Source organism: Mus musculus, chromosome 11 (genome assembly GCF_000001635.26).
Source record: "Mus musculus strain C57BL/6J chromosome 11, GRCm38.p6 C57BL/6J".
NCBI lineage: Eukaryota > Metazoa > Chordata > Mammalia > Rodentia > Muridae > Mus > Mus musculus.
The window spans coordinates 32,781,134-32,804,532 of record NC_000077.6 but is presented as its reverse complement, the minus strand read 5'-3'; the positions used below and the strand labels follow the sequence as shown (position 1 = coordinate 32,804,532).

Sequence of the window (23,399 nt, the reverse complement as noted above, 5' to 3'; positions counted from 1 at the left end):
TGATAATATTACATCCATTCATACAATGGTGTGCTGGGGTGTTACCCAATTGTCTTAGTTAGGGTTTCCATTACTATGAAAAGACACTATGACCAAAGCAATTCTTATAAAAGAAAACATGTAATTGGGGCTGGCTTACAGTTTTAGAGGTTCAGTCCATTATTATCATGGCAGGAAGCCTGGCAGCATCCAGGCAGACATGATGCTGGAGAAGGAACTGAGAGTTCTATACCTTGATCTAAAGGCAGCCAGGAGAAGACTGACTCTTCTGCAGTAGGCAGAGCTTGAGAATAGTAACCTTCAAACCCTGGCTACACAGTGACACACTTCTTACAACAAGGCCACACCTCCTAATAGTGTCACTTCCCAGGGGTCAAGCATATTCAAACCACAACACCAGTTGTCTAGCTCCTAACCCAAACAATTCACAGGTATGCCTGGGATTAATTCACCAATCTCTTCCCTTAAAGGTCATGCATTTAACTGGATCATATCACAATTCATTTAATAAGTTCAATAATCTACATGAAACTTCTTAGAGTGCAGGTTTTATCCCTGCATGATCGGTTTCAAATGTTCTCTTACCTTGCCTAATGATTTCATCCAATAAGCGAGCCTTGGTGGCTTCAGGCCAAGCAGCTGGGCTCTTGCTCTGCACTCCCTCCTCCCCGAGATAGGAGGGCAGTGGGGAGGGAGGAGCGTGTGTAAGGGATGCTCCAGCAGGGAAAAGCATAGGACACAGTACAGTCTGTGCCTGTGTGGTGCTCCATGAGGGCAAAGTAGTCCCAGAGAAATGTGGGGAAGTGGACCTGGGGCTGAATGTGCCAGGACAGGAATCAGGGGCTTGCTCCTACCTCACAGTGACAGTAAGCAAGTCCCTTGCCTTCCCCGTCTACTCATCTGCAAAGGCCTTCTCCAGTGACAGTTAGCTTCGATCACTCCTAGGCCTGTGGATCTGTGTTTTAAGTGCTTTGTGGATCCACTTACATAGGAGGTAAATGTTTTCCTATTACACCTTGGTAAAGCACAGGTACAAGCTGCAGGAAGAGACCCACAGATAGCAGGACATAACAGGAAGGAACTCCCATGGGAGGAAGAAAACCTTTTATTTCTCTGAGAAAGAGAAAAGGGAATCCAGAGAGACCCAGATGGTGGAAGGCTCTGTGGTTTGGAACACAGCTGCTCCTTATGACCTCACCAATCATCAATAATGTCCCTAAAGTCATGACATATTGGGGACAGACTTTCTTGTGGGAACTGGAGAAGGTGCCAAGCTTTCCTCAGAGACAGAGATGAACCAGATCCAGGTTAGTTCATGTGAAGATGAGGATAGAAAAGGGAACATAAAAATAGCTGCTCAGGACCTGGTAAGACCAGAACAGGAATTCCTCACAAAGGACAGGAAATCGGGCCCTGGGTTTAACGGAACCAGTTTCCAGGAAATGGTCAAGCCCATGATGACAAACACATAACATATTTTATAGTGATGATGGCGACTCATGGCTTCAACCTGCAAGAAGTAATCCTAGAGCTATGTCCAGGCCCACATTTCATCTCCCTCCTCTCTCTCTGTAACTTAAAAAAAGTGTTACTACTACTACTACTACACTATACTACTACTACACTATACTACTACAACTATACTACTATACTACTATTACTATACTACTTTGCTACTGCACTACTACTTTTACTACTACACTACTACTATACTACTATTGTTACTATGCTGCTGCTGCTGCTACTACTACTACTATACTAATAATATGCTACTAAGCTACTACTACACTACTCCCACATACTACTACTACTACACTACTATTACTACACTACTACACTACTACTACTATACTACTACTCTACTATTACTACACTACTACTATACTACTACTATACTATTATTACACTAGTACTACTATGCTACTATGCTACTACTACTCTACTACTACTACACTGCTATTACTATGCTACTATTACTATACTACTACTGCTATGCTGCTGCTGCTACTACCACTACTATGTTACTACTATACTATACTACTAGTACTACTATACTACTACTACTGCTATGCTGCTGTTGCTCCTACTACTATACTATTGCTATATTACTACTATACTACACTACTACTACTGTGCTCCTACCACTACTATACTACTACTGCTATGCTGCTGCTACTACTACTACTATGCTACTAGTACTACCATGCTGCTGCTACTACCACTACACTACTACTATACTACACTACTTCTATACTATACTACTACTATTCTACACTACTACTACACTACACTACACTACTACTATTCTACACTACTACTCTACTACTACACTTCACTACTACTATTCTACACTACTACTCTACTACTACTATACTACACTACTATTAGTATTACTACTAGTGTGTGTTTGTGTATATGCCCATGTCAGAGAGCAACTTTGTGGTGTCAGATTCTCCTTCTGCCTTTACATTGGTTCTGGAGACTGAACTCAGGTCTCCAAGCTAACTGTGCAAGTACCTTAGCCTGATGAGCTGTCGGCCTCCTCTCCATTCTCAGGGAAACCCCCTCACTAGCCCAGAAGAAGCCACCTTCCCTTCCCCACTGGTCCCCCCACCCCCACTCTCACCCCATCTCCTTCCTGTTCATGAACTAGCTGTGGGTGTTCTGTAAACACACAGGAGTGTGCGGAGCGGCCCTTCCACCCCGCAAGATGACCTTTGCGTCTTACGAACCATTTCCTCTTCTTTGACTGAAGACAAAGTTGAATTCATAATTTTATGATTTTTTTCAGAGCTGCCTAACTTTGAGGGGGAAGAGGGAGCTTTAGGTAACTCCTGTTCAGTAGCCAAGAATTAGCAAGGAAAACACTGCCGGCCTCTCTCTAACTGATGCCTCTGCCAAGGCTGCAGGTATGTCGCTCCTGAGAATGTGTCTGGGGGAAGTGCTCTGAGGAACAGATCCTCTCAGGACCTGTTTCCTACCACCAACAGGATTCCTGAAGCCCAGTCCTAAATGTTAATTTTCTTAATAGAAACCCATATCCTTTAAATAAAATAAAATAAAAAATGACCTGTTAAGCCCATCCTGACCCCTTCTTTTTTTATTTCCCCCTGAGAAGCACATTAAAGTAAACAAATATGAGCTGTGTAATGAAAACAGGCCGAAGGCACCTGCAGGGTTTTACCAGCTCACATTACAAAGCCCCATCTGAAGTAGCTGGGAACTGTTTCCATGACAAGCATGACAAACAGCCAGTTCTCTTGAAAGTTAGGCAAAAGCCAAATTAGTCAGATTACATCAGGATATATTTCCCTGGAGCAGAAGGTCTCTTTGGAAACACCTGCCTGACATATTTCAGACATGTGCAGAGGCACGGGCCCTTGGCGGGTCGCAGGGCTCGCCAACACTTTAACAAAAATGGGTGTTTGGGTTTTACAGAGTAAAACTGAGTGAGATTGGCTGTGCGGAATTTGAGTTGCTTTCTGGCACCTCTTACATGACAGTTTAACCAGCTCTTGTCCTGGTGCCAGGAGGGTCCTGGAACTCAGGCTGTCTGCAGCTGGTAGGCCTTCTCGGGGCAGCAGACAGATGCTGGGGTTGAGGACTCAGAGGTCTGTCATAGCCTGGATAGAAATGCTAACATAAAAGGCAGAGGCAACAGAGGACCACCTTCTCAAACAGAACAGATATTGCAACGGGTAACACGGAGGCTCAAGCCAGAGACGTGCACTTCTCTTTTCTCAAAATCTAATTAGTATTCTGCCTTTGACAGCCTTCCTCAATTTATTTTATTAGCACTTAGTAACCATGGGTAATTAACTTTTTCAAACGGTCTGTGTTATTGAGAAAGTGCCCGGCCACATGGGTTAAATAAATCATGGCAAATCCATAATCTGGAATACTATGTGACCATTCATATGAATGAGAGAGACCCCTAAGGATAGAATACTATGTGACCATTCATATGAACGAGAGAGACCCCTAAGGATAGAATACTATGTGACCATTCATATGAACGAGAGAGACCCCTAAGGATAGAATACTATGTGACCATTCATATGAATGAGAGAGACCCCTAAGGATAGAATACTATGTGACCATTCATATGAATGAGAGAGACCCCTAAGGATAGAATACTATGTGACCATTCATATGAACCAGTGAGGCCCCCAGCGACTCAGGTAAGAAGACTTTTAGGATACATGTATTAACACAAAGTTAAGTTACAAAATAATACAGATGTGAAGGTTCTGCCTAGAAAGGAAGAAGTATCAGAGACATACTGGTACACACAAACCAGGCCACAGAGAGGCTGGGAGAAGGACAGGCACAGGCGCCATCTCTTGGGGTAGAACAGTGGAGGCAGGAAGGGGATCTTCCCTGGTTCTGATGGTTCAGAGATTTACAATGAGGAGCGTACGTGTGACTTGGGTGAAAAGAAACGCCTACCCATAATAATGCAACATGAAAAAAAAAACGAGTGTTCAGAGGTAGGGCATCCTGCTTGACCTGAGTCATTGGGTTTTTTTTTTTTTTTTCATTCCCTGGTTCCTCCATATTCTGGCCCTCCGTGCACAGTGGTAAGATCACAGGCTCTAGTGAATGTTTATCAGTGGCAATAATGTGACTCAGAAATGATAGGTCTGGAACCAGGGGAAACCGGCTGAGGAGCCTATTTAACATACCAAAGTGGACCTGGCTGTCAGATTTTCTTAGCATCCCTCAGTCCTGGTTGGCACCCTGCCCCAACTCTTCCCTATATAACCCAACCATTTTGGTTACCCCGCTGTCTTTGTACTTTGAGCTCCTGGCTGCTACACCTGGTTCCCCTCTTCCCCTCCCCCTCTCCCACATGGACCAGCTCAGGCTCCTGTCCACTCTGGACTCTCCCAGATGTCCCTGCCCTGTGGGCTATGCTCACCCACATGTAATCAACTCTCTCCTCTACTCTACCTAGGAACAATCATACTTGCTTTACCTTTTATTTCCTTTTTTCATTCAGTAACCAAGTGGGCAGTTCAGCTCTGGATCATATCCAGCCTGTGTTCATATCCTGACCCTCTCACCATGAGCATCGGGTCTGACAGCAACTATACCCCACCCCCCGTTCACCACCACCCTCCCCCATCCCTGTATTTGCAGTGGAATCCCCCTAATAAAGTGGTCATGTGACTCAGTTGAATAAAAAACAAACAAACAAACACTTAGCACAAGGCCTGACACATATGGACTTCCTAAAAGTGTTATCAACAATTGCTACTTCCCGAGGGCATACACATTTTACATGTGTGTTTATAAGCAGGCACCGGGCCCAGGGCCCTGTTCAAGGGGGTTTGCAGGTGATCATATCTCCAGACACTGTGAAATGAGTTTTGCCCAATTCAGAGAGAAACTGAACTGATAGTGGCCCGTGTGTTAGCGGGATAGGACTTGCTTCTCTCTAGAGGGTAAGCCAAGGCATGATCAAGTGAGGCATTCTGGGTATCCCCAGAAGCCAAGCCAAGGAGGGCAAGGGTTTGAAAGAGGAGCGTAGGGAGGGTGAGGGACGGGGTTTCCACTCCAGCTGCAACACCTTGCTGCAAGCATGCCAAGCTCAAAGGCCAGGTTTGAACTAAAGAGTCTGAGTAAAGCCAGGAGCTGATTGACTTAGAGAGTGAGGAGGAGACCATAGTGGGAGGTCATCAAAGGCAGCCCACATGGCACAGCCTGCCTCACCTTCTCAGTGGCTGCAATGGTGACTGCACTCTCCACACTGAACCCCTGAACCCCTTTGTCTCCCTCATCACAGCTGAGACCGTCCACACAGTCCCCCTCCTCCCCACAGCATTTTATGACGGTGGTGATGTAAGGGATAGAAAAAACACAGCTGGTTCTGCCTGCATTTACAGAGGCTGGGGTAGACTGTGCACTGTCTCCAGCCGCCAGCCCTGCACAGCTGCTCAGACCCCCTCTGGGGACCGAGTGTCCCCACCACTTCTGGAAGGAAACACATGGTAAAGAAATGAGACATTTATTTAATAAAAATAATAATAATAGTAATAGTAATAGTAATGTGGGCCTTCAAGACACTCTGAACTGTTTGGCCCCCTGCTTTGCTATCCCCATAAGCCCCCTCCCCCATGTTCTCATCAACTTTAAATGTTACCATTTGTCCTCCATACCCTGTGTTCTCCACATGCAGTTCAACCAATCACAAACTGAAAATATCCAGAAAGAAGTGTCAGTGTTCTGAACACATGTGAGCTTTGCTGTTGCCATGATGCTACAGTAAGAGCTGCTTGCACAGTGTCAGGATTCCTATGTGATGTAAAGTCAGGTACCCAAGGGACTGGGCACAGGCCTTGAGCACCTGTGGACTTTGCATCCTCAGCTGGCCTGAAGCCAGTCCCCACACACACACTGAGGGATGACCATACCCATCTGTCACACATGCCCCATTTCCTCCTCCTGGGTGTCATTCCTGGCACGGGTCTCATTATCTCCCAGGAGTATCTAGAACCCCCTTCTGAAGATCTCCTCTCGCCTTCAGTCTTAGCTTCTCCCATCAAACCCAGCCAGTAGCCAGAGTAACTATCACAGGCGAAATCGCATCCTCCCCTCCTCTGCTTGAAGCCACCTGCAGATGTCTGCATGTCTATGACCTTTTCTTTTCTTTCCTTTTCTTTTCTTTTCTTTTCTTTTCTTTTCTTTTCTCTTTTCTTTTCTTTCCTTTCCTTTTCCTTTCTTTTCTTTTCAATTGTTTTAACAAGTACTTTGAAGAACGAAAATTGCATGTATCACTGGAGTACTGTGTCATAATTCAGTATGTGTGTACTTTGTGTGACTTTTAAATTGTCTTAAGTTGATCAGTCTTCTCAATTTCTTCTTTCAGCAGTTCTGATGGTCAAAACCAGGGCCATGCAAGTCCACCGTGTTAGACTGTAGCCACAGCCCTAAACATCCATCTTTTTAAAAATTGTGTGAACACACACACACATACAGCTCAAAGTATAATTCTCAGGAGTTAGTTCTCTCCTTCCACTGTGGCGTATGAGGATCAAACTCAGGTCCTCAGGCTTCCATGACAGGCACTGTCACCTGCTGCGCCATCCCACTGTGCTCTTGGTCACTGCACACGGGAGCTGCTCACTCCTGCCTACCCATAATCCATAACTGAGTGCTCACTGATCAACCTTCCCTGCCCGTCCCCCGACCCTCAGCATCTGGTTGCATGGTTCCGCCGCCAGCTGTAGGAGGTCAAGCTCTTTTGACTCCACCTGTGAGTGAGATCAGGGACCATCTCACTGTGTCTGCCATGAAAGTCGGGATTTTTGCAGTTTTCCTGGCTGAATAGTATTCCACTGCACTGTGGCCCAAGCTTCCCTTCATATGCTCATCAGCTGACAGGCACTTCTCCACTTCTTAACACTTACCGTAGTGCTATGGTCACATTTTCTCAACAGATCATACAGTGTATAACCTTGTATGTCTGTTCCTGTTTTAGTATGTCCACCTATAGTACATATGTGAGTATACACATGTGTATTGTTGTATACACTTGCTATTATTGATTGAGTAACCTTGGACTCTCCATGGGTCACAGCACCACAGCTTAGACCTAAAGGAGGTTCTTCTGGGGCATGTGTCTCCTTAGTAAGCTACAACCCCACCTTCCTTCGGGATCCTTAGAGGATTGGCTTCAGATCCCCATGGATGCTAAAATCCAAAGATGCAGCATTTGCTCACGATACCTCCAGTCACCTCCACATCTGTCTACTATCCCACGCAGTGTAGTGCAGTAGAAATGATGTGTTATTTTGTGCCCACTGTAAAGGCAGCAATATAAAATGCTAGATCTTATGTATTGCTTAGAGAGTACTGGCAAGGAAGAGAACTCTGTCGGCGGTTACTTCAGGTGTAGTCCTTATAGGCTTGACTCTACTTCCAATGCATTCTTAGTCGAACCTGCAGTTGGAGAAACCCACAAACTCCCTCCAGGAATTAGCATTATGCCATTGTTTCTTAAAACAGGGTTCTTATTCTGCAGCCCCCCAGACTAGCTTGAAACTCACTCTGAAGTCAAGTTGACCTTGGACTTGTGGAAATCCTTCTGCCTGAGCATCCCAAGTACTGTGCTCCAGGGCATGAGCCATCACGTCAGTTCCGGCTGCATTGGCTACCATGGATGACCCAGCAGAATGAATACAAAGATGGACACATGATTTCCCGGACCCTTGACTACAGTGACAGGTCCAGAGACTGACACATGCTCCAAGCAGTCAAGGGAGGCACCTTAGGAAGAAATTGAGTCCTGGTCTCTGACCATGCTCCTGGCCCATTGGTCACCTGTGGCAAGAAAGACTGTAATGAAGGGTGGGAGAGCAAACCGTTCAGGTCTGGCTGTTGAGCTTCTGCCCTCAACACTCAGGCCTACTCCAGTCTCGACACATCAACATTTGCCACATCGTGATCCGTGGGCTTTCACAGCTGAGAAGACCCAGATGCTACCGTTTGGATATAGTTAACCCCTGCTAAGACTCACAGTGAGATTTCATTGGGAGGTGGGGCCTCTGAGAGGCAATTAGGTCCTCCTTACATTCCACCCCACTCCCAACATTCACCACTCACCCTGCCCCTCTGCTACGAACTGAAGCATCACAAAGCCCTCATGACATGTTTCTATCTGACCCCGGACTTTTCAGCATCCAAAGCCAGCTACCAAGGGAAAGTCTTTTTTTTTCCTTATAAACGTCTCAGTCCCAGATTTTCTGTTTTAGCAACAAAAATAGACAAAGACGCCAGACTAACATGGTAGCTGAGGACTTTCATGACCTGGGCCCCACACAACCTTCCTTTTTTCACACTCTGACTTCAAAACAGACATACTTAGAGTAGCTGGCTTATTCTTGAATGCTCCTTAACAACCCCTGTGCTCAAGTTGTGCCCAAGACCTGAAACTGAAAGTCCTGCATCACAGGACAGTTGATCCCTCAACCTTGCAACAACACTCTTTCTAGAACCACCCCATCAACCAGATTCACCAAAATGCCAGCGAGTAGGGCCTCTTTTGTGGAGTGAGTGCCAGGCTACAGCTGTCACACGGCTGTGTACCAGAGAAGCAGCACAGGATGCTGCTATCATTCTCATAACTATAGCAGTGTGTCTCCATAGGACTCTGGATTAGCTAGCGTGGAACAACATGCTTGACCGATGTCCTCCCCACCAAATTGACTAACAACTTGCCTGTAAGTGTCATTAACCCGATGCCAAAACAACAGACCAATTAATGCGATTCCATTGGCCAATGCAGCGGAAAGAGAAAATAAACAAAGCCAGTTGTCTGCAAGAGATGACCCAGTTGAGCATTGCCCCTGCCTGGTCCTTTCACTACACTGGGCAACAGCAGATTCAGTTGTGTAGCCTCAGGGATCCTCAGTAGACCCAAGGCAAAATGAGTGGCAGTGAGTTGCTTTATCAGCATGGTCTTCTGTGGCCTTATCCCTCCACTTTGAATGACAAGTCAAATGGATGACAGGAGCTGTTCTACGTGTTATATAACAACTGCCCTGTTAAATGCTTGCTGGGAATCTGTTTCCAAAGCCTTCAGCTGCGTTATGTAAGAACCCTGGTCCCTGCCTTTCAGATCAGACTAAGGCAAAAACGGCCTTTAAGATCTTGCACAAGTTTTAAACTAACGGCTCTACAAATAAACAATAATTTTTAAAAGAAAGGGGGGGGGAAGGAGTCTATAAACGCAATAAAGATGTGGCAGGGGCCAAGCAAGATGAAAAGAAGACCATTAAGGTTGTGGTCAGCCACCTTCTGACACCTTCAGAACACTCCAATCCGGAATGACTCCTCACCCAGAAGGAAGGGGCCAGAGTCTCAAAAATAACAGCTTACCCGTCCTCCGCCCCACCCACTGCCACCACTGAACTGTTTGGGTTCACAGTAAAAAGTACAAAAGAGCCAGTGGAGGAAGGACTCCGCAGGAAGGAAGAATTGCCAGTTCTCTCCCTGGCCAACGTGCCTCACCCAGCTGGTGGGGAAAGAGCTGGGACTGGAAGATAGGAAGCCATGCCCGGTGCTCTCGCACACTCAGCTTCCATCAGCTTACCTCTTAGAGCAGCCAATCATAGCTGCCGCTGTTGATAAGCAGCACTAGCTATTAAAGAAATCACTCCATCCAGTCTTCCATATCTGCATTCTGCACCTATGCGTCTGACAAAGTGCAGACACAAAATCTTCAGGAGAAACCTTTTCCCTTTTCCCTTCTCCCTTCTCCCAAAGCACTGAGGTCTAACAGCCATCTATACAGCATGCGCATTACATAAAGTCCGACACTGTTTGATGTATATGGAAGCACACGGGTTATATGCAGATATGCCACTTAATTGGAGAAATGAGTATCTATGGGGTTGGATAACCTTGGGATCCTGGAACCAACTCTCCATGATGCTGAGATACAACTCCATGTGTAATCTCACCTAATCCTCAAAAGCATTCTGAAAGCTACCATTACAAACCTAACTGAGAACACAGGCATGCAGGCATAGAGTGCTTTGTTCTCTGGTCTTATGGTGATAGAAATGGGATTTGAAATCTGATTCCAGAGGCCAGATGGAGATCAGAGGACGGTCTTTGTTCTGAGTTCCCATTCTCAACCCTGGACTCTCAAGCCATTGAGCCAATCTCTGCCTGTCATGAGCTGCTGGATACTTTTCTGGAACCTTTAATGAAGACTAAACTATGGCTAAACATCCAGGAATGGCCAACAGGAGTGGCCAGCCGGGGTGGAAGGCTCTGGCTATAGGAGAGGAGATACTGGCAAACACAGAACCGAATTTTGAGGTTTACAGGAGCTAAGCACAGGGTTAGAAAGGGCTTACTAACATTAACATTCAAAAGTCTAGGCTGGCAAGATGGCTCAGTGGGTAAAGGTGCTTGCCACCAAGACTTATGACCGCTAAGGCTCAAGTCTCTCAGCCCATGTGGTGGGAAGAGAGAACCAACTCCTGAAAGCTGTCCTCTGATCGCCATCCACGTGTGGGTCGTGTCACACACCCGGATGCATACACACAGAGACAAATAAATATATGTCATTTAAATTTTGGAGGGAAAAGGAAATTTATCTCTATTTTTAAAATTCAAACTGCCATCAGGCAGTGGTGGAAGATGCCTTTAATCCCACCACTTGGGAGGCAGAGACATGTAGTTCAAGTTCTCTGTGAGTTCAAGACCAGCCTGGCCTAGAAAGGGAGTTCCAAGACAGCCAAGGCTACACAGATAGCCTTGTTTTGGTTCTTTGGTCTCGAAGAACCAAAACAACAACGACGACAATCAAAACGCTTCTAACAAATTAAACTGGTTTAAGATAGCCCAAGTGTCTATTATAGAAAATAGAGGGGGAGGGGTGCACATCAAGTTTTATTCATCGGAACTTTTAGTGATGTCTCAGGAACTTTGGGCTCTTTGGTCTTCCCATCCCTAGTCCACAGTGTTAACTCCATCCTGAGAAGATGCTTCTGATAGATGCAGGACGGCTATGAGTTGCCATCATGGTGAGCATGCCCTTCAACATGTTCCTGTGAAGAGAAGCCCACTTCCTGGGATGTTTGCTCTAAAGCGTTCGAAAGCCTCCTTTCTCAGAAGGCCTCTCCCCAACCCCCTGAGCTGCTTTCATCCCAGTCCCACACGGACTGTTGGGGAGCTGTTGGGGACTTGTATTTTCATTCCATGTCTGCATCTTGTAGAGGTCATCTTGTAAAGGATTGTTTGTGGATCCATGTGGAACACTTGTGGACTCCCTAAAGCCAGACAAGCACCACAGAACCCAGAGCCCTGCGCTGGGTGGGTGATAGATGTGTGTTGGAAGTAAAACACCTTTGTGCTGAAAAGCCAGAAAACCCTGGGAAATCTGGGTTCCATTTGTTTTCCTGATTTCTATGAAACCACTTGATTTTCTACCTGACCCACGGGCTTCTCCTGGACACATGTGCCCCCTTTTCCCTCTGGCTCCTTGCAATGAGTAAGAATTTCCCCCTCCCCAGCTCTGTGGCACAACCTATTCCAGATGGTCAATTATCTGTCTCCCAGTTGGGAGAGGCTCAGACACCAATCAACTCAATTTACTCATTAGCTGGCACTGGAAGAAAGGATATTGGCTTAAGTAATCCAGTTTCCAGTCTGGCTCCAACTATTACAAGAACCCCATTTCTTTTTTCTTCACCCTTAGTCTTCTATATGCCTCCACCCAGATAGCATTGGTTGGAGAAATGCAAAGGCCAGAAAATAGCCACCCCCACATGGCTTGAGGCATCTGTTATTTTTCTGTTGTTGTGATATGACACCAAGAGCAAAAGCAACTTAACAGAGTACTCATTTATACTGGCTTCCAGTTCCAACAGGATAGTGTCCATAAGGGGAGGGCAGGCATGGAGACAGGGCTGTCTGGTCACATTTTGTTTGTACACAGGAAGCAGATGAGAATAGGAAGTAGGGCAAGTCTGTAGATCCCCCAAAACCCACCCCCCTTCCAGCAAGGATGCACCTCCTAAACAGTCTATAAACTCCCCAAACAGCACTGCCAACTGGAGACCGAGTGTGGCCAACTACAAAAGTCTATCGGGGACAGTTCTCATTCAAACCACATTACCAAGAACTAGGCAAAGAGGATCCTTAATGACACACTGATGGATCTGGGCTATCTGTAAGACCCAGACACTCACTCCCAAGACCTCACGACGTCTCCTGTCTAAGACTCACTCTGTGAGTTGCCCTTAACAAAGACTCTCATCTGGAACAAGCTGGATTTAGGTTTCCCTGAGCTTTTTTGTTTTTTTGACTAAGTCTGTCCTTAAATGGTGAACATAAGAATCTCACAAAGTCTACATAGCAAGAATTACCTACCCTGGGTGTTTGCTCACCTCCCTTGGCCTGCCAATCAAGCAAGAACTTCTCTACCCTCCATAGGTCCTCTTAGCAGTTCTCCACCTACCAATCTCTCTATGGAAATTGGTTTATAAATCCTTGGTGTCTTACTTAGGGATCCTGTTGCTGTGACAAAACGCCATGGGCAAAAACAACTTAGGGAGGAAAGGGTTTCTCATCTTACACTTCCAGGTCACATTCCCATCACTGATGGAAGTCAGGGCAGAAATACAAGGCAGGAACCTAAAGGCAGGGACTGAAGGAGAGATAAGCTGAGGGCGAGGATGCTCACTGGCTTGCTTCTCATGACTTACTCGGCCTGCTTTCTTTTCTTCTTCTCTTTCTTTTCTTTCTTTTCTTTCTTTTCTTTCTTCTCTTTCTTTTCTTTCTTTTTTTTATTTTCTTCGAGACAGGGTTTCTCTGTGTAGCCCTGGCTGTTCTGGAACTCACTCTGTAGACCAGGCTGGCCTCGAACTCAGAAATCCACCTGCCTCTGCCTCCCAAGTTCTGGAATTAAAGGCGTGCACCACCACACCTGGCTCAGCCTGATTTCTTATACAACTCAGAATTCCCTGCCCTGGGGTGGTACTGTCTCTCCACTTCCACAGGCTGGGCCTACCCACATCAATCCTTAATCAAGAAAATGCACTACAGACTTGCCCACAGGTCATCTGATAGAGGTATTTTCTCCATTGAGGTTCCTCTTAACTTTTGTCAAGGTGACAGAAAAAAACAAACAAACAAAAAACCCAACCAGGATACACACTGTCCCCACTGTCTTCAAAATGAGTCAATCTCTCTCCCCTATGATAAGTCTTATATCAGATCTTCTTTCATCATAGCAGATGTCACAATACTGTCCTTTATTACTGTCACCCTCAGGTTCAACTCTCCCTGCAGAGGATAACAGACAGCTGATGCAGGGACACCAAACTTCAGACTTCTGACTGCCAACCAAGCCATCTGTAAAGGGCATGCCTACCACAGGGACACCCAGAACCACCTCTGGATGTTTGGCTATGTGGTATCATCATTCGACTCTTGCTCTTTCTTCCCTGCATCCCTTCTCTTTAGACAGATGTGTTCCCCAGAGATTTCCCCAGTGAATCCTGTCTGCCTCATTGACTCTCTTCTTAGCATCTGTTCTGAGATGGTGGGTGGAGGCAGACTCTGCCATGGGAGGTTAGAGCTAAGCACTTCTGGGTAACTGTTTTACTTGTGACTAGTAAATTGTAATTGGTCACTGCAGGAAGACTGCACTGCTGTGGCCCAATCTTTTACAGTCCCATGGGATGGTAGCCAGGCAGAGAATACACTAGTGGGTGCATTGCTGTAGACTTTTGAGAAGTTTGGGACCACAAAATGGGGTGGTTGTCATGGAGATGATCATTGATGGTTTTTGAGAAAAGCTTAGAAAGACCGATAGTGACAATCACTCACCCTTCGCAGCAAAATCAGACTCTCATGGAAAACATCCTAAGCTGAAGACTGGTCCCAGAGCTTCCCTTGGTGAGAATTGTTAAGTCAAGGGCCGGACCATTGAGAATTAGTACCTTGAGTCCTGGACTGAAAACATCTGGATTCAACAGCTGAAGCCCTCTGAACTCCAAGGCCTGAAGAAGTGGCCCCCACCTGTTGGAGGTATCAGTTCTTTCCATGCCTGAAGATGATACGCAGGCTCTTCCACACAGGACAACACACCACCTGAGACCATGTTGTCATGATTTCTTAGCCACCCATAATGAGGGCAGAGAAGAGCCTGGTCTGCTAAGGGTAGAAAGAGGCTTCACCGTGAAGGATCTGAAGGGCTTGGGCAATGAATGAACAGAAAGAGCCATGTGCTGGATAAAGTTGGTCAATGTGTGTCTTAGGGTTTTATTGCTGTAACTGTGTCACACCATGATTGTGGCATCTTATAAAGGAAAACATTTCATTGGGTCTGGCTTTCAGTTCAGATGTTCAGTCCATTATCACCATGGCATGAAGCACAACAGCACGAAGGCAGACATAGTTGTGGAGTGGTAGATGAGTGTTCCACATCTGGATCTATAGGCAGCAGGAAGAGACAGCGAACCACTAGGCCTGGCTTGAGCTTCTGAGATCTCAAAGCCCATCCCCCAGAAACATACTTCCTCCCACAAAGGCTGCATCATCGACAATAATGACACTCTTTATGTGTCGTTAGGGCCACTTTCATTCAGGCCACATAGTGTGGCAATACTCTGACAGCAATGCTCCACTTAACAATGCAGCAAACAATGCCCCAGAGAGGGACAGACGCATCAGTGATGGGCAGGTCAAGACTGCTGGATTTCACAAATGAGTTCTGTGACAGCAGCAGGATCATAACATAATAGAGGTGGGAAGAGGAGAGACACTTAAGTGTTACAAGTACTTGCTCCTCTTCCAGAAGATCTGAGTTTGAATCTCAGCATCCCCACCAGGTGGTTCACAACCATGTGTCACTCCAGCTCTTGGGGATCCAACATGAATGGTATTGAGTCTGGCCAAAAGAGATTCAATAATAATAGTAAAAATTATAATAACAACAACCATGACTAATAGTGTAGAGTGGTGCTCCTCATGGCAAAACAAGGATGCCCCAAAGACATGTGATTTCCCAAAGTAAACAACTGAGAGAACATGAAGATAGTTACCTCAACAGGAAACTATATACGCCTTTGCTAGGCATCAAAAACTATCCACAGAGGAGAGTCTGTGATGGTCCTAATAACAGTCCTTGTGACAGTCCCTCTGACAGTCGATTCTGATTATCAACTTGATGGAATTTAGTACCACCTAGTTGATGGATCTTTGCAGTACCAGAGGTGGCATTTCCAAGGAGGCTTGCCTGAGAAGGAAGACCCACTTTGAATGTGGAAGACACCATTCCATGAGCTGGATGGGGTCCTGGCCTGAATCAAGAGGAGAAAGTGAGCAGCAGCCTTCCTCTCCCTCTACTTCCTGACTGCAGATGCCATGTGACGAGCTACCTCACACTCCTGCCAACATGCCTTCCTCTCCATGATAGACTGCACCCTCAAGCTCTGAGCCAAACTAAACCCTTCCTTGTTTAAGTTGTCTTTGTCAGTGCCTAGTAGAAAGGGCCAAGTAGGAGCCTTTAAACTTACACTTATCCCTTGACCAAGATGTTATAGTACTGAGAAAGATAACTAATGCAGTCCCTATGAGGAAGACATCCCCAGGGACATCACAGGGATCCAACACAATATCAGCCCTCTCAACCATCTGCCAAAGGGATCCAGAGCCAGGTACAAAAGCCGTGTTTCTCAAAGTCTGCTGGATGTTGCTCTGTGCTATAGCACTGACTGTCCCCTGACAGAGGAGAGAGATAGAGGGAGCCAGGAGGAAAAGTAGATTCCAGGTCAATCCCTGTTTCTCAGATACATACATGGAATGCACACTTGTGGCATTTAGCATCCCACAGGGGTCCCTGGCAGATGACTCTGCCTAGAAGAAAAGATCAAGTAGGAGCCTTTAAAGTTGCACCCATCCCTAGGCCAAGATGTTAAAATAGAATCATATCCAGAGATTAGTGATACCCTCGCAGAGGTGAAAGAAGAGAAATGGTCCTGTTATGTCACATGCAGCTCACCCTATAGTCCCCAGGGAAACATGGTGGACTCTAACGGTACTTGAACAGCCACATGCACAAACAAGACTAGCAAAGATGCTGAGGAGGAGGCTAACAGAGGAAGGAAGCAATGGCCACAGCTTCCACCCTCTAGACTAGCTGCAGTGGAGGACTGGAGTTCACTTCCTCTCATCAAATGGGCCCAGCAAGATCCTTAAATAGCTGATTCTAATGGCATAGACTCACCACAGAAGCACACAGCCTGCCTCACCATTGGCCATCACCCCTAGGCCCAGAGAGTACCCTCCTGCAAGTGGCTTGGAGCTGGGTCCCTTCCTCACAGCTCTGACTCACTCTGATGGCCCCTGCCACTGGGTCATTGTAGGTATGCATTCCTTCCTCAGTCCAAAAACAGCTCTACATGAGCATTCTGATTCATGGCTCCAAAAAGGATTACCTGAGACCTCTGTTGCAATTTGGGGGTAACCTATCTTCCATGCAGAACGCCCCTCCATACACCTTCCTTCATCTTTGAACCTGTTTCCTAAGTTAGCCAGCTTGGGCAAGCCAGCCCCTCAACGCAAAACTCATGTTCATCTGGAAAAGAGATGACTGAGCCCTCCCAGGGGTGTTCTCTGGGGGTGGATGCCAGTGCCCTCAGCAAGAGCCCCAGGAATAGGTAGACGCAGTCACATGAGTTCACTCATAGTGCAAGCCCTTGGGTCCTTCTGCTCCCTTTGAAACCCCTGCCAGACAAAAGTTGAGTTGTGTTCTCACTAGAGTCTGTCCAGGGAACACAGTAAATGCTCAATAAAACTCCAGACTGTCTGGAAAGAAAGGCTCATGTGCTCATCAAGAGGGTATGCAGTCAGCCCAGGGTTTCCTGCCTCCTTGCAGAAACTTGGATGTACCTTGATCCTCGCAGACTGGATAGTCCCAGAGGGCTCATAGCCTGCCCTGGCATCTTCTCACTCCACCGGTGACCACTGAAACAACACACACCAAACACTCTGCACCAGGGCCCAGTGGCTCTGACTGGTGCCCCCTGTCCCCTGTCATCCAGCAGTCTCTGGCATCATCCAGTCTTCCAGGCTTCAGTGAGGAGAAGGAAAGCCCCTGTGGCTGCCCTGGGCAAGCTCCTGAAACAAATAAAACCGCTCAACTCCCACCAGCTGCACTTGGGGTCCTCTCCTGACCTTGTCCAAAGTCAGCCAGCCATCATTCCATAACAATACTGCCCAGAGCAAGGGGCCATGACAGTGCCCCAGAACAGCCAGAGCTTCAAGGTGCTATGGGGCTGAGTTCCTATCCTGACCCAGCCTCTGTGTGGCCTTGAGCCACTCTCAGAGCCCCACAGAGGCAAAAGGGAGTGCCTACCAGCTCCTCAGGAGGACAAAAAGAGAGAGCATCTGGCACACAGAGGCGCTTTTGAGCTTCCTTGCCACAGTGGGATTAACTTCCACAGAACTGCAGTGTGTCAGAGCTGGCGAGAGCCAGCAAGTATCTTGTCCAACTTTCAGTTGAGTATTCAAGGGTTTCAGCCCCTGTGGCTTTTGTCTTATGGCTGACCTCATCCAAAATGGATCTCAACAAAGGGAGAGTCAAAACTTTTACTCAAAAGAAAAACACTGGAAGGTGTATTCTCCGACCCTGGACCTGCGAGTCTGTTGTAACCACTGGATTGGTCTGATATATATCATGACAGGAGAGAGAAGGATGGGGGTGGAGGCTAATCCGAAGAACTCACTTGGATTCAGTGACCTCCCTCATATGTCCCCCGAGTCTAGCCCAGAGCTATAACTCAGAGACTACATCAGCAAGATGGCCTGGGATGCTTCCAAAGCGCGGAGCCGGTGGAAGCATGGCTTTCTAAATCACTAAGGCACAGTCTGTTCCCAAGTAACACAAAACTAATGAATTAAGAGAACTTAAGAGCTCCTGCAGCAGACAAGCACAGAGGCTTCTGGGAAGGTTTGAGCAAAGCTTAGTCCTTGGCTCAGTCAAGTCACCAAGCGCCTCTCTTTCTAGGTCTCTACTCTGTCTCCTGTGCACGCCTCCCTCTCCTCTTGGCCACAAAATGGCTGCCAGTAGCAACAGCTACCTCCTAGTCCAGTAGAGAAATAGCTCCTCCAAGCGAACTCCTGAGAAAGAACAACCACCAGAAAGCTTCCATCTCCGAAGTTCCCAGCAAACAGGACTCTAGCCAGTGACTGAGGCCAGAACATTAAGCAAGAAGCATCAACTCAGATCAGCAAATCTCCTGGAGAAGGACAAGGGACAACTTTCTCCTTGAAACACAAGGGTTATGTGACAGATGCAGATCCCAACACCCAAGGCTATCCTACGCCTCTGCAGTTTGCCACTAATGTTGAGCCACTCCAAGTGAGTTCACCTCATGCTGCTCTCTACCTTATGAGGGCAGTGCGGGGGAACCTGGCTCTTCCTCTGCACAGATGCAGCTTCCTGGTGGACAGATGTTCAATGGGAGAAGCTCAGGACCTCTAGGTTCTCAAACCCAGTTTTCCATATTGTTCCGTGGAGCAGTATCAGACACCTTTGTAATGTCGATAGAAAGGGGCTGCCCGGAGACAGAGAGGAAGCCAAACAGCCCATGTTGGGTCTCCTTCTTATCTTTGAGGCTCACACACTGGTCTGTGGCCCCACTTTAGGCCATGTCTCCTGCATCTACTCATTCCTCACAGCACGTTAAATCCCTTCTGTGTCCACTGCTAGTGCCAAATCCCTCCAGCCTCTGCCTCCAAAGCTTGTGTCCTCAGGCCTTAGACCACCTCACTAGTTTTTGCTTCCCTTACGGTCCTGGGATGAGTCTAGGCTATCCACACCACCGTGGGCCACCATAGGTGCCCAGCTGTGCCACTGGACTTACCTCGAACTCATCTATCTGCCTGAGAGATCCTGGGGGGTGGGCTCACTTTGTTTGTTTGTTTTGTTTGTTTGTTTGTTTGTTTTTCGAGACAGGGTTTCTCTGTATAGCCCTGGCTGTCCTGGAACTCACTTTGTAGACTAGGCTGGCCTCGAACTCAGAAATCAGCCTGCCTCTGCCTCCAGAGTGCAGGGATTAAAGGCGTGCGGTACTACGTCCAGCTAAGGGGGTGGGGCTCACTTTATCTCTCCCAACATGCTTTAACTCTGCTAAAATGCAAGCACAGACCACGGTTTAGACCCCCCAAATGATGCCTGCTGGGGCCACTGGGGCTACTTTTCTCTTTGCCAATCTCATCTATGACCAATAATGGATGGAGCTGCTATGACCTGCTCAGTGTAAAGTGGGCAGCGACAAACACTACATAAAGGGAATTGATCATCCCTGAAGACAATGCTCTGAGTGGGCCAGAAGTGGCCCCAAGCTACACACACACACACACACACACACACACACACACACACACACACACCACACACACACAGAGAGAGAGAGAGAGCTTTGAAACTTTGCAAGCCCCGCGGACAGAGGAAGTACACACTCTATATTGGTGCCTCTCTGCTGTTCCTCCACACTTCTGCCTGTGCACACCCAACTGCTAGGCTTGTCCTTGATGTGATCTCATGGTGAGCAGAAAGCCAAAAGGAGAAAAGGACCCCTCTGCCCACTCGATAGTCCAAAACCTGTTGGCAGCCACCTGGGCAGCCTGAGGTGGCACTGGGGTAGACAAGAGCTACAGACTGATATCACATCTGTGATTAATAATGGCTGTCAACCTGACAGGATCCAGAGTCCAGGTACATCTGTGAGGGATTGTCTACATCAGGTTGTATGAGGTGGGAGACCAAGCCTAAATATGGGCTGGGGTCACAGACTTCATAAGAAGGGGAGCTGAGCATGAGCGATGACTCTTCTCTGCTTCCTGACTGGAGACCATGTGACCAGCAGCCTCGGGATCGGGCCACTGCGCTATCCCCACCATAATGGACTATATCCCCTCAGACTATGAGTCTTTCCTTCCTTCCTTCTTCCCTCCCTCTCTCCCTCCCTCCCTTCCTGAAACTGCTTTAGTGTTGTCACTGCAGTTAGTATGGTGCAGGACTGTTTCTCTCACGCCAGCACCATGCTCCCCAACAATGAAGCTGCAGAGTTAAGATAGGAGTTAAGCCAGAGAAGCCACTGGGGAAACAGAGCTAAGCCCCAGGAACCTTAGCCAAGTCCTTGCTTTTCTTTTTACATTTTGAGACAGGATCTTAATCTATTGCTGAAGCTGGCCTCATAATTACAATCCTCCTGCCTCACCTTCCCTAGTTCTGGAATTATAGGTATTTGCCACTATGCCTGGTCCAAAGACATCAAAACAAGAATGCCTGTCTCTAGCCCAAATCTGAGTTTTACGAGTAGAAATGGGGATGGAGGCAGGCAGAGGGGAAATATCAACAAGGGACTACCGAGCATCAAGAAAGGCTCAGAATCCTTTCTACCTGCACATCCATACTGTGTTAGTTACTCTTGGGAAGATGTGACCAAAACTCCTGAGAACAACGTAAAAGAGGTAAGATTCCTTAGCTCCATTTCAGAGGAGTCCTATGACTCTGTGGAGTCATGCGCTTGGGAGAGTGTCATGGGGGGGGGGGGGCAGGACGCAGAGCTGACTCTATCTAGAGTGGAAGTGCAGTATGAGACAAGAACTATCAGGTCCAGGCCCCCAACCAGGAACCTACTTCCTCTCGAAGGAACTGGCCTCCTAGAGCTTCTAACCACCTTCCAAAATAGCTCCCCCAACCCAGGCATTCACCCACAGGAGCCTGTGAACTCATTTTATTCTCAAATCCTACCAAGTAAAGAAAGGAAAGGTAAGACAGACAGGACCTTCCAGCCGCCTGCAGGCTAAGTCAGGAATGCTGGAACCTAATTGGTGGACCTAATCGGTGAGACCGCAAAGAACATTCTAGGCCCATGAAATGGCCATGCAGAATGTGAGAGGTGATGGCCTGTCAAGGACACAGGTGGTCCTCTGTGGCTCCATCAAAGCCAGAAGAACAGATGAGACAGCAGAGGTATCTGAGCCAATGGGCTGTCAGAGGGTACTGTACTCACTATCCTCGATTTGGACATAACCATATCAACACTCTGACCCATGGGAGTCCCGAGGGGAGGAAGGAATGTGCTTCAAATGCCTCTGGCCTCCTGCCTGTGCTTTGCAATCATAGATCTTGGGGGCTGAAGTTGGGTGGGGCAGGCCAGGGACTCTATGCTCAGCCTGCACCCAGCCCTGCTGACCCAGTCAAGATCAGTCACTTGCTGGCCCACGGGAACAAGCAAGAACAAGAATTTTAAAAAATGCTTACCTCTGTCTGGCGCGGAGACTGTGGTCATTTGTCAGCTAAGTCTGCCTTGGAGCTTAGGTTGGACATTTGGGGAGTAGCCTGGAAGCAAAGAGAAGTCATTCAACAGCGTAATGCAGACCCTCCCTACATGTGAGCAGTACCATTCCAAGGGCTTGTCCTTGCACATAAAGGAGACAGAGCAGAGTAGGTCACAGAGTGTGTAACAACTCCCAGCTCAAGTCTGGGTGAGGAAAGGTTCCCTTCCTAGTTGGATCCTATAATAGTGCAGGGCATGTGGAACACTCCTACTCTGTTTTCTGTCTTTAGCTTCATTGTGTCTGTGTGTGTGTGTGTGTGTGTGTGTGTGTGTGTGTGTGTGTGTGTGTGTGTGTAGGTGCTCATGAAAGCCAAAAGAGAGCAGCAGATACCCAGGAGCTAGAGTAACAGGTAGTTGTGAACTGCCTAATCTGGATGCTGGGATTGGAATCTAGCAGGCAAACATTCTCAGGCACTGAGCCATCTCTCCAGCCTCTTTTCAGTCTTAAATGAACAAACCTCGTTTCTGCTGGGTGTGCTGAGCTTTAATTCCAGTGCTCAGGAGATAGAGGCAAGGGGAATCTCTGTGAGTTCCAGGCCAGCTTGGTCTACATAGAGAGATCTTATCTCAATACCCTCCACCCAAATGAAGAAGAAGGGGGAGGAGGGATAGGGGAAGGAAGGAAGGATGGAGGGAAGGAGAGAGAGAGAGAGAGAGAGAGAGAGAGAGAGAGAGAGAGAGAGAGAGAGAGAGAACACTTTTCAGTTATAACAATGGGACACTTGTCTCTGACTCCAGCACTCTGTTCAGAACCTCTGCCAGCCTAACTTGGGTTGCCAGTAGATGTCACACAGCAGGCTTGGTCTCTTCTTGGGATGATGTTTGCTTTCTCTTGGACCCGCAGCATGCCAGGACAGTGCCTGGCACAAAGGAAGTGCTGGCAAATGAACAGCTCACAGCTCTTAGGAAGTGGGCTGCAGCCCATGCCTCAAGTGCTTGTTTGTCCAGCAGTGCTAATATGCACCCAACTGTGTATGCATCTCTCTCTCTCTCTGTCTCTGTCTCTCTCTCTGTCTCTCTCTCTCTCTCTCTCTCTCTCTCTCTCTCACACACACACACACACAGTGTCTGTTCTTCTCCCACTTGAAATCCCTCCCTCCCTCCCTCCCTCCCTCCCTCCCTCCCTCCCTCCCTCTATGTGTCACTCATCCTCCACCACAGCAACTCTTCCTTCTGCTTCAGTAATACCTAGGCAGGGGACAGAGTGACATCACGGAACCCCGTGAGTCAAGGCATCTAAAGTAGGAAAAACACGGGTGCCTGTCGCACACAGGCATCCCTGGCCGTGCTGAGCCAGCGGCCCATCTCTGAGAGCCAGCTGACACAGTGGCTTGTTGATGCTCAGTATTTATACAGCATTTCCCACATCAATCTTGGTCTAAAAGGGGAGATGATGTCACTGAGCGGTGAAACAAATGTAGTCTGTAGAAAAGCCTGCTGGGGCGGGGGGGTGGGGGGGGCAGTGCTTGTTTGTCCTGTATGGGTTGTAAGGTGAGTGCTGATCTGTCCAACAAAGACCAGGAG

General features: G+C 47.5%; 1 long non-coding RNA gene across 3 annotated transcripts in view; it reads right to left on the bottom strand.

The window, feature by feature from the left end:
* Gm35723 overlaps positions 1-22,569 on the bottom strand; it is a 63,357-nt gene extending 40,788 nt beyond the window's left edge. For 2 of the 3 annotated variants that reach the window (XR_872355.2, XR_381145.2), the window contains exons 1-2: positions 22,334-22,510; positions 21,800-21,877 (exon numbers count right to left, since the gene is read on the bottom strand). This is a non-coding gene — a long non-coding RNA (predicted gene, 35723). Of the gene's footprint in view, positions 1-14,424; positions 15,413-21,799; positions 21,878-22,333 lie in introns of those variants that run through there. The other variant, XR_381144.3, reaches the window with a different exon arrangement.
* Between the last annotated feature and the right edge of the window lie 830 nt (positions 22,570-23,399).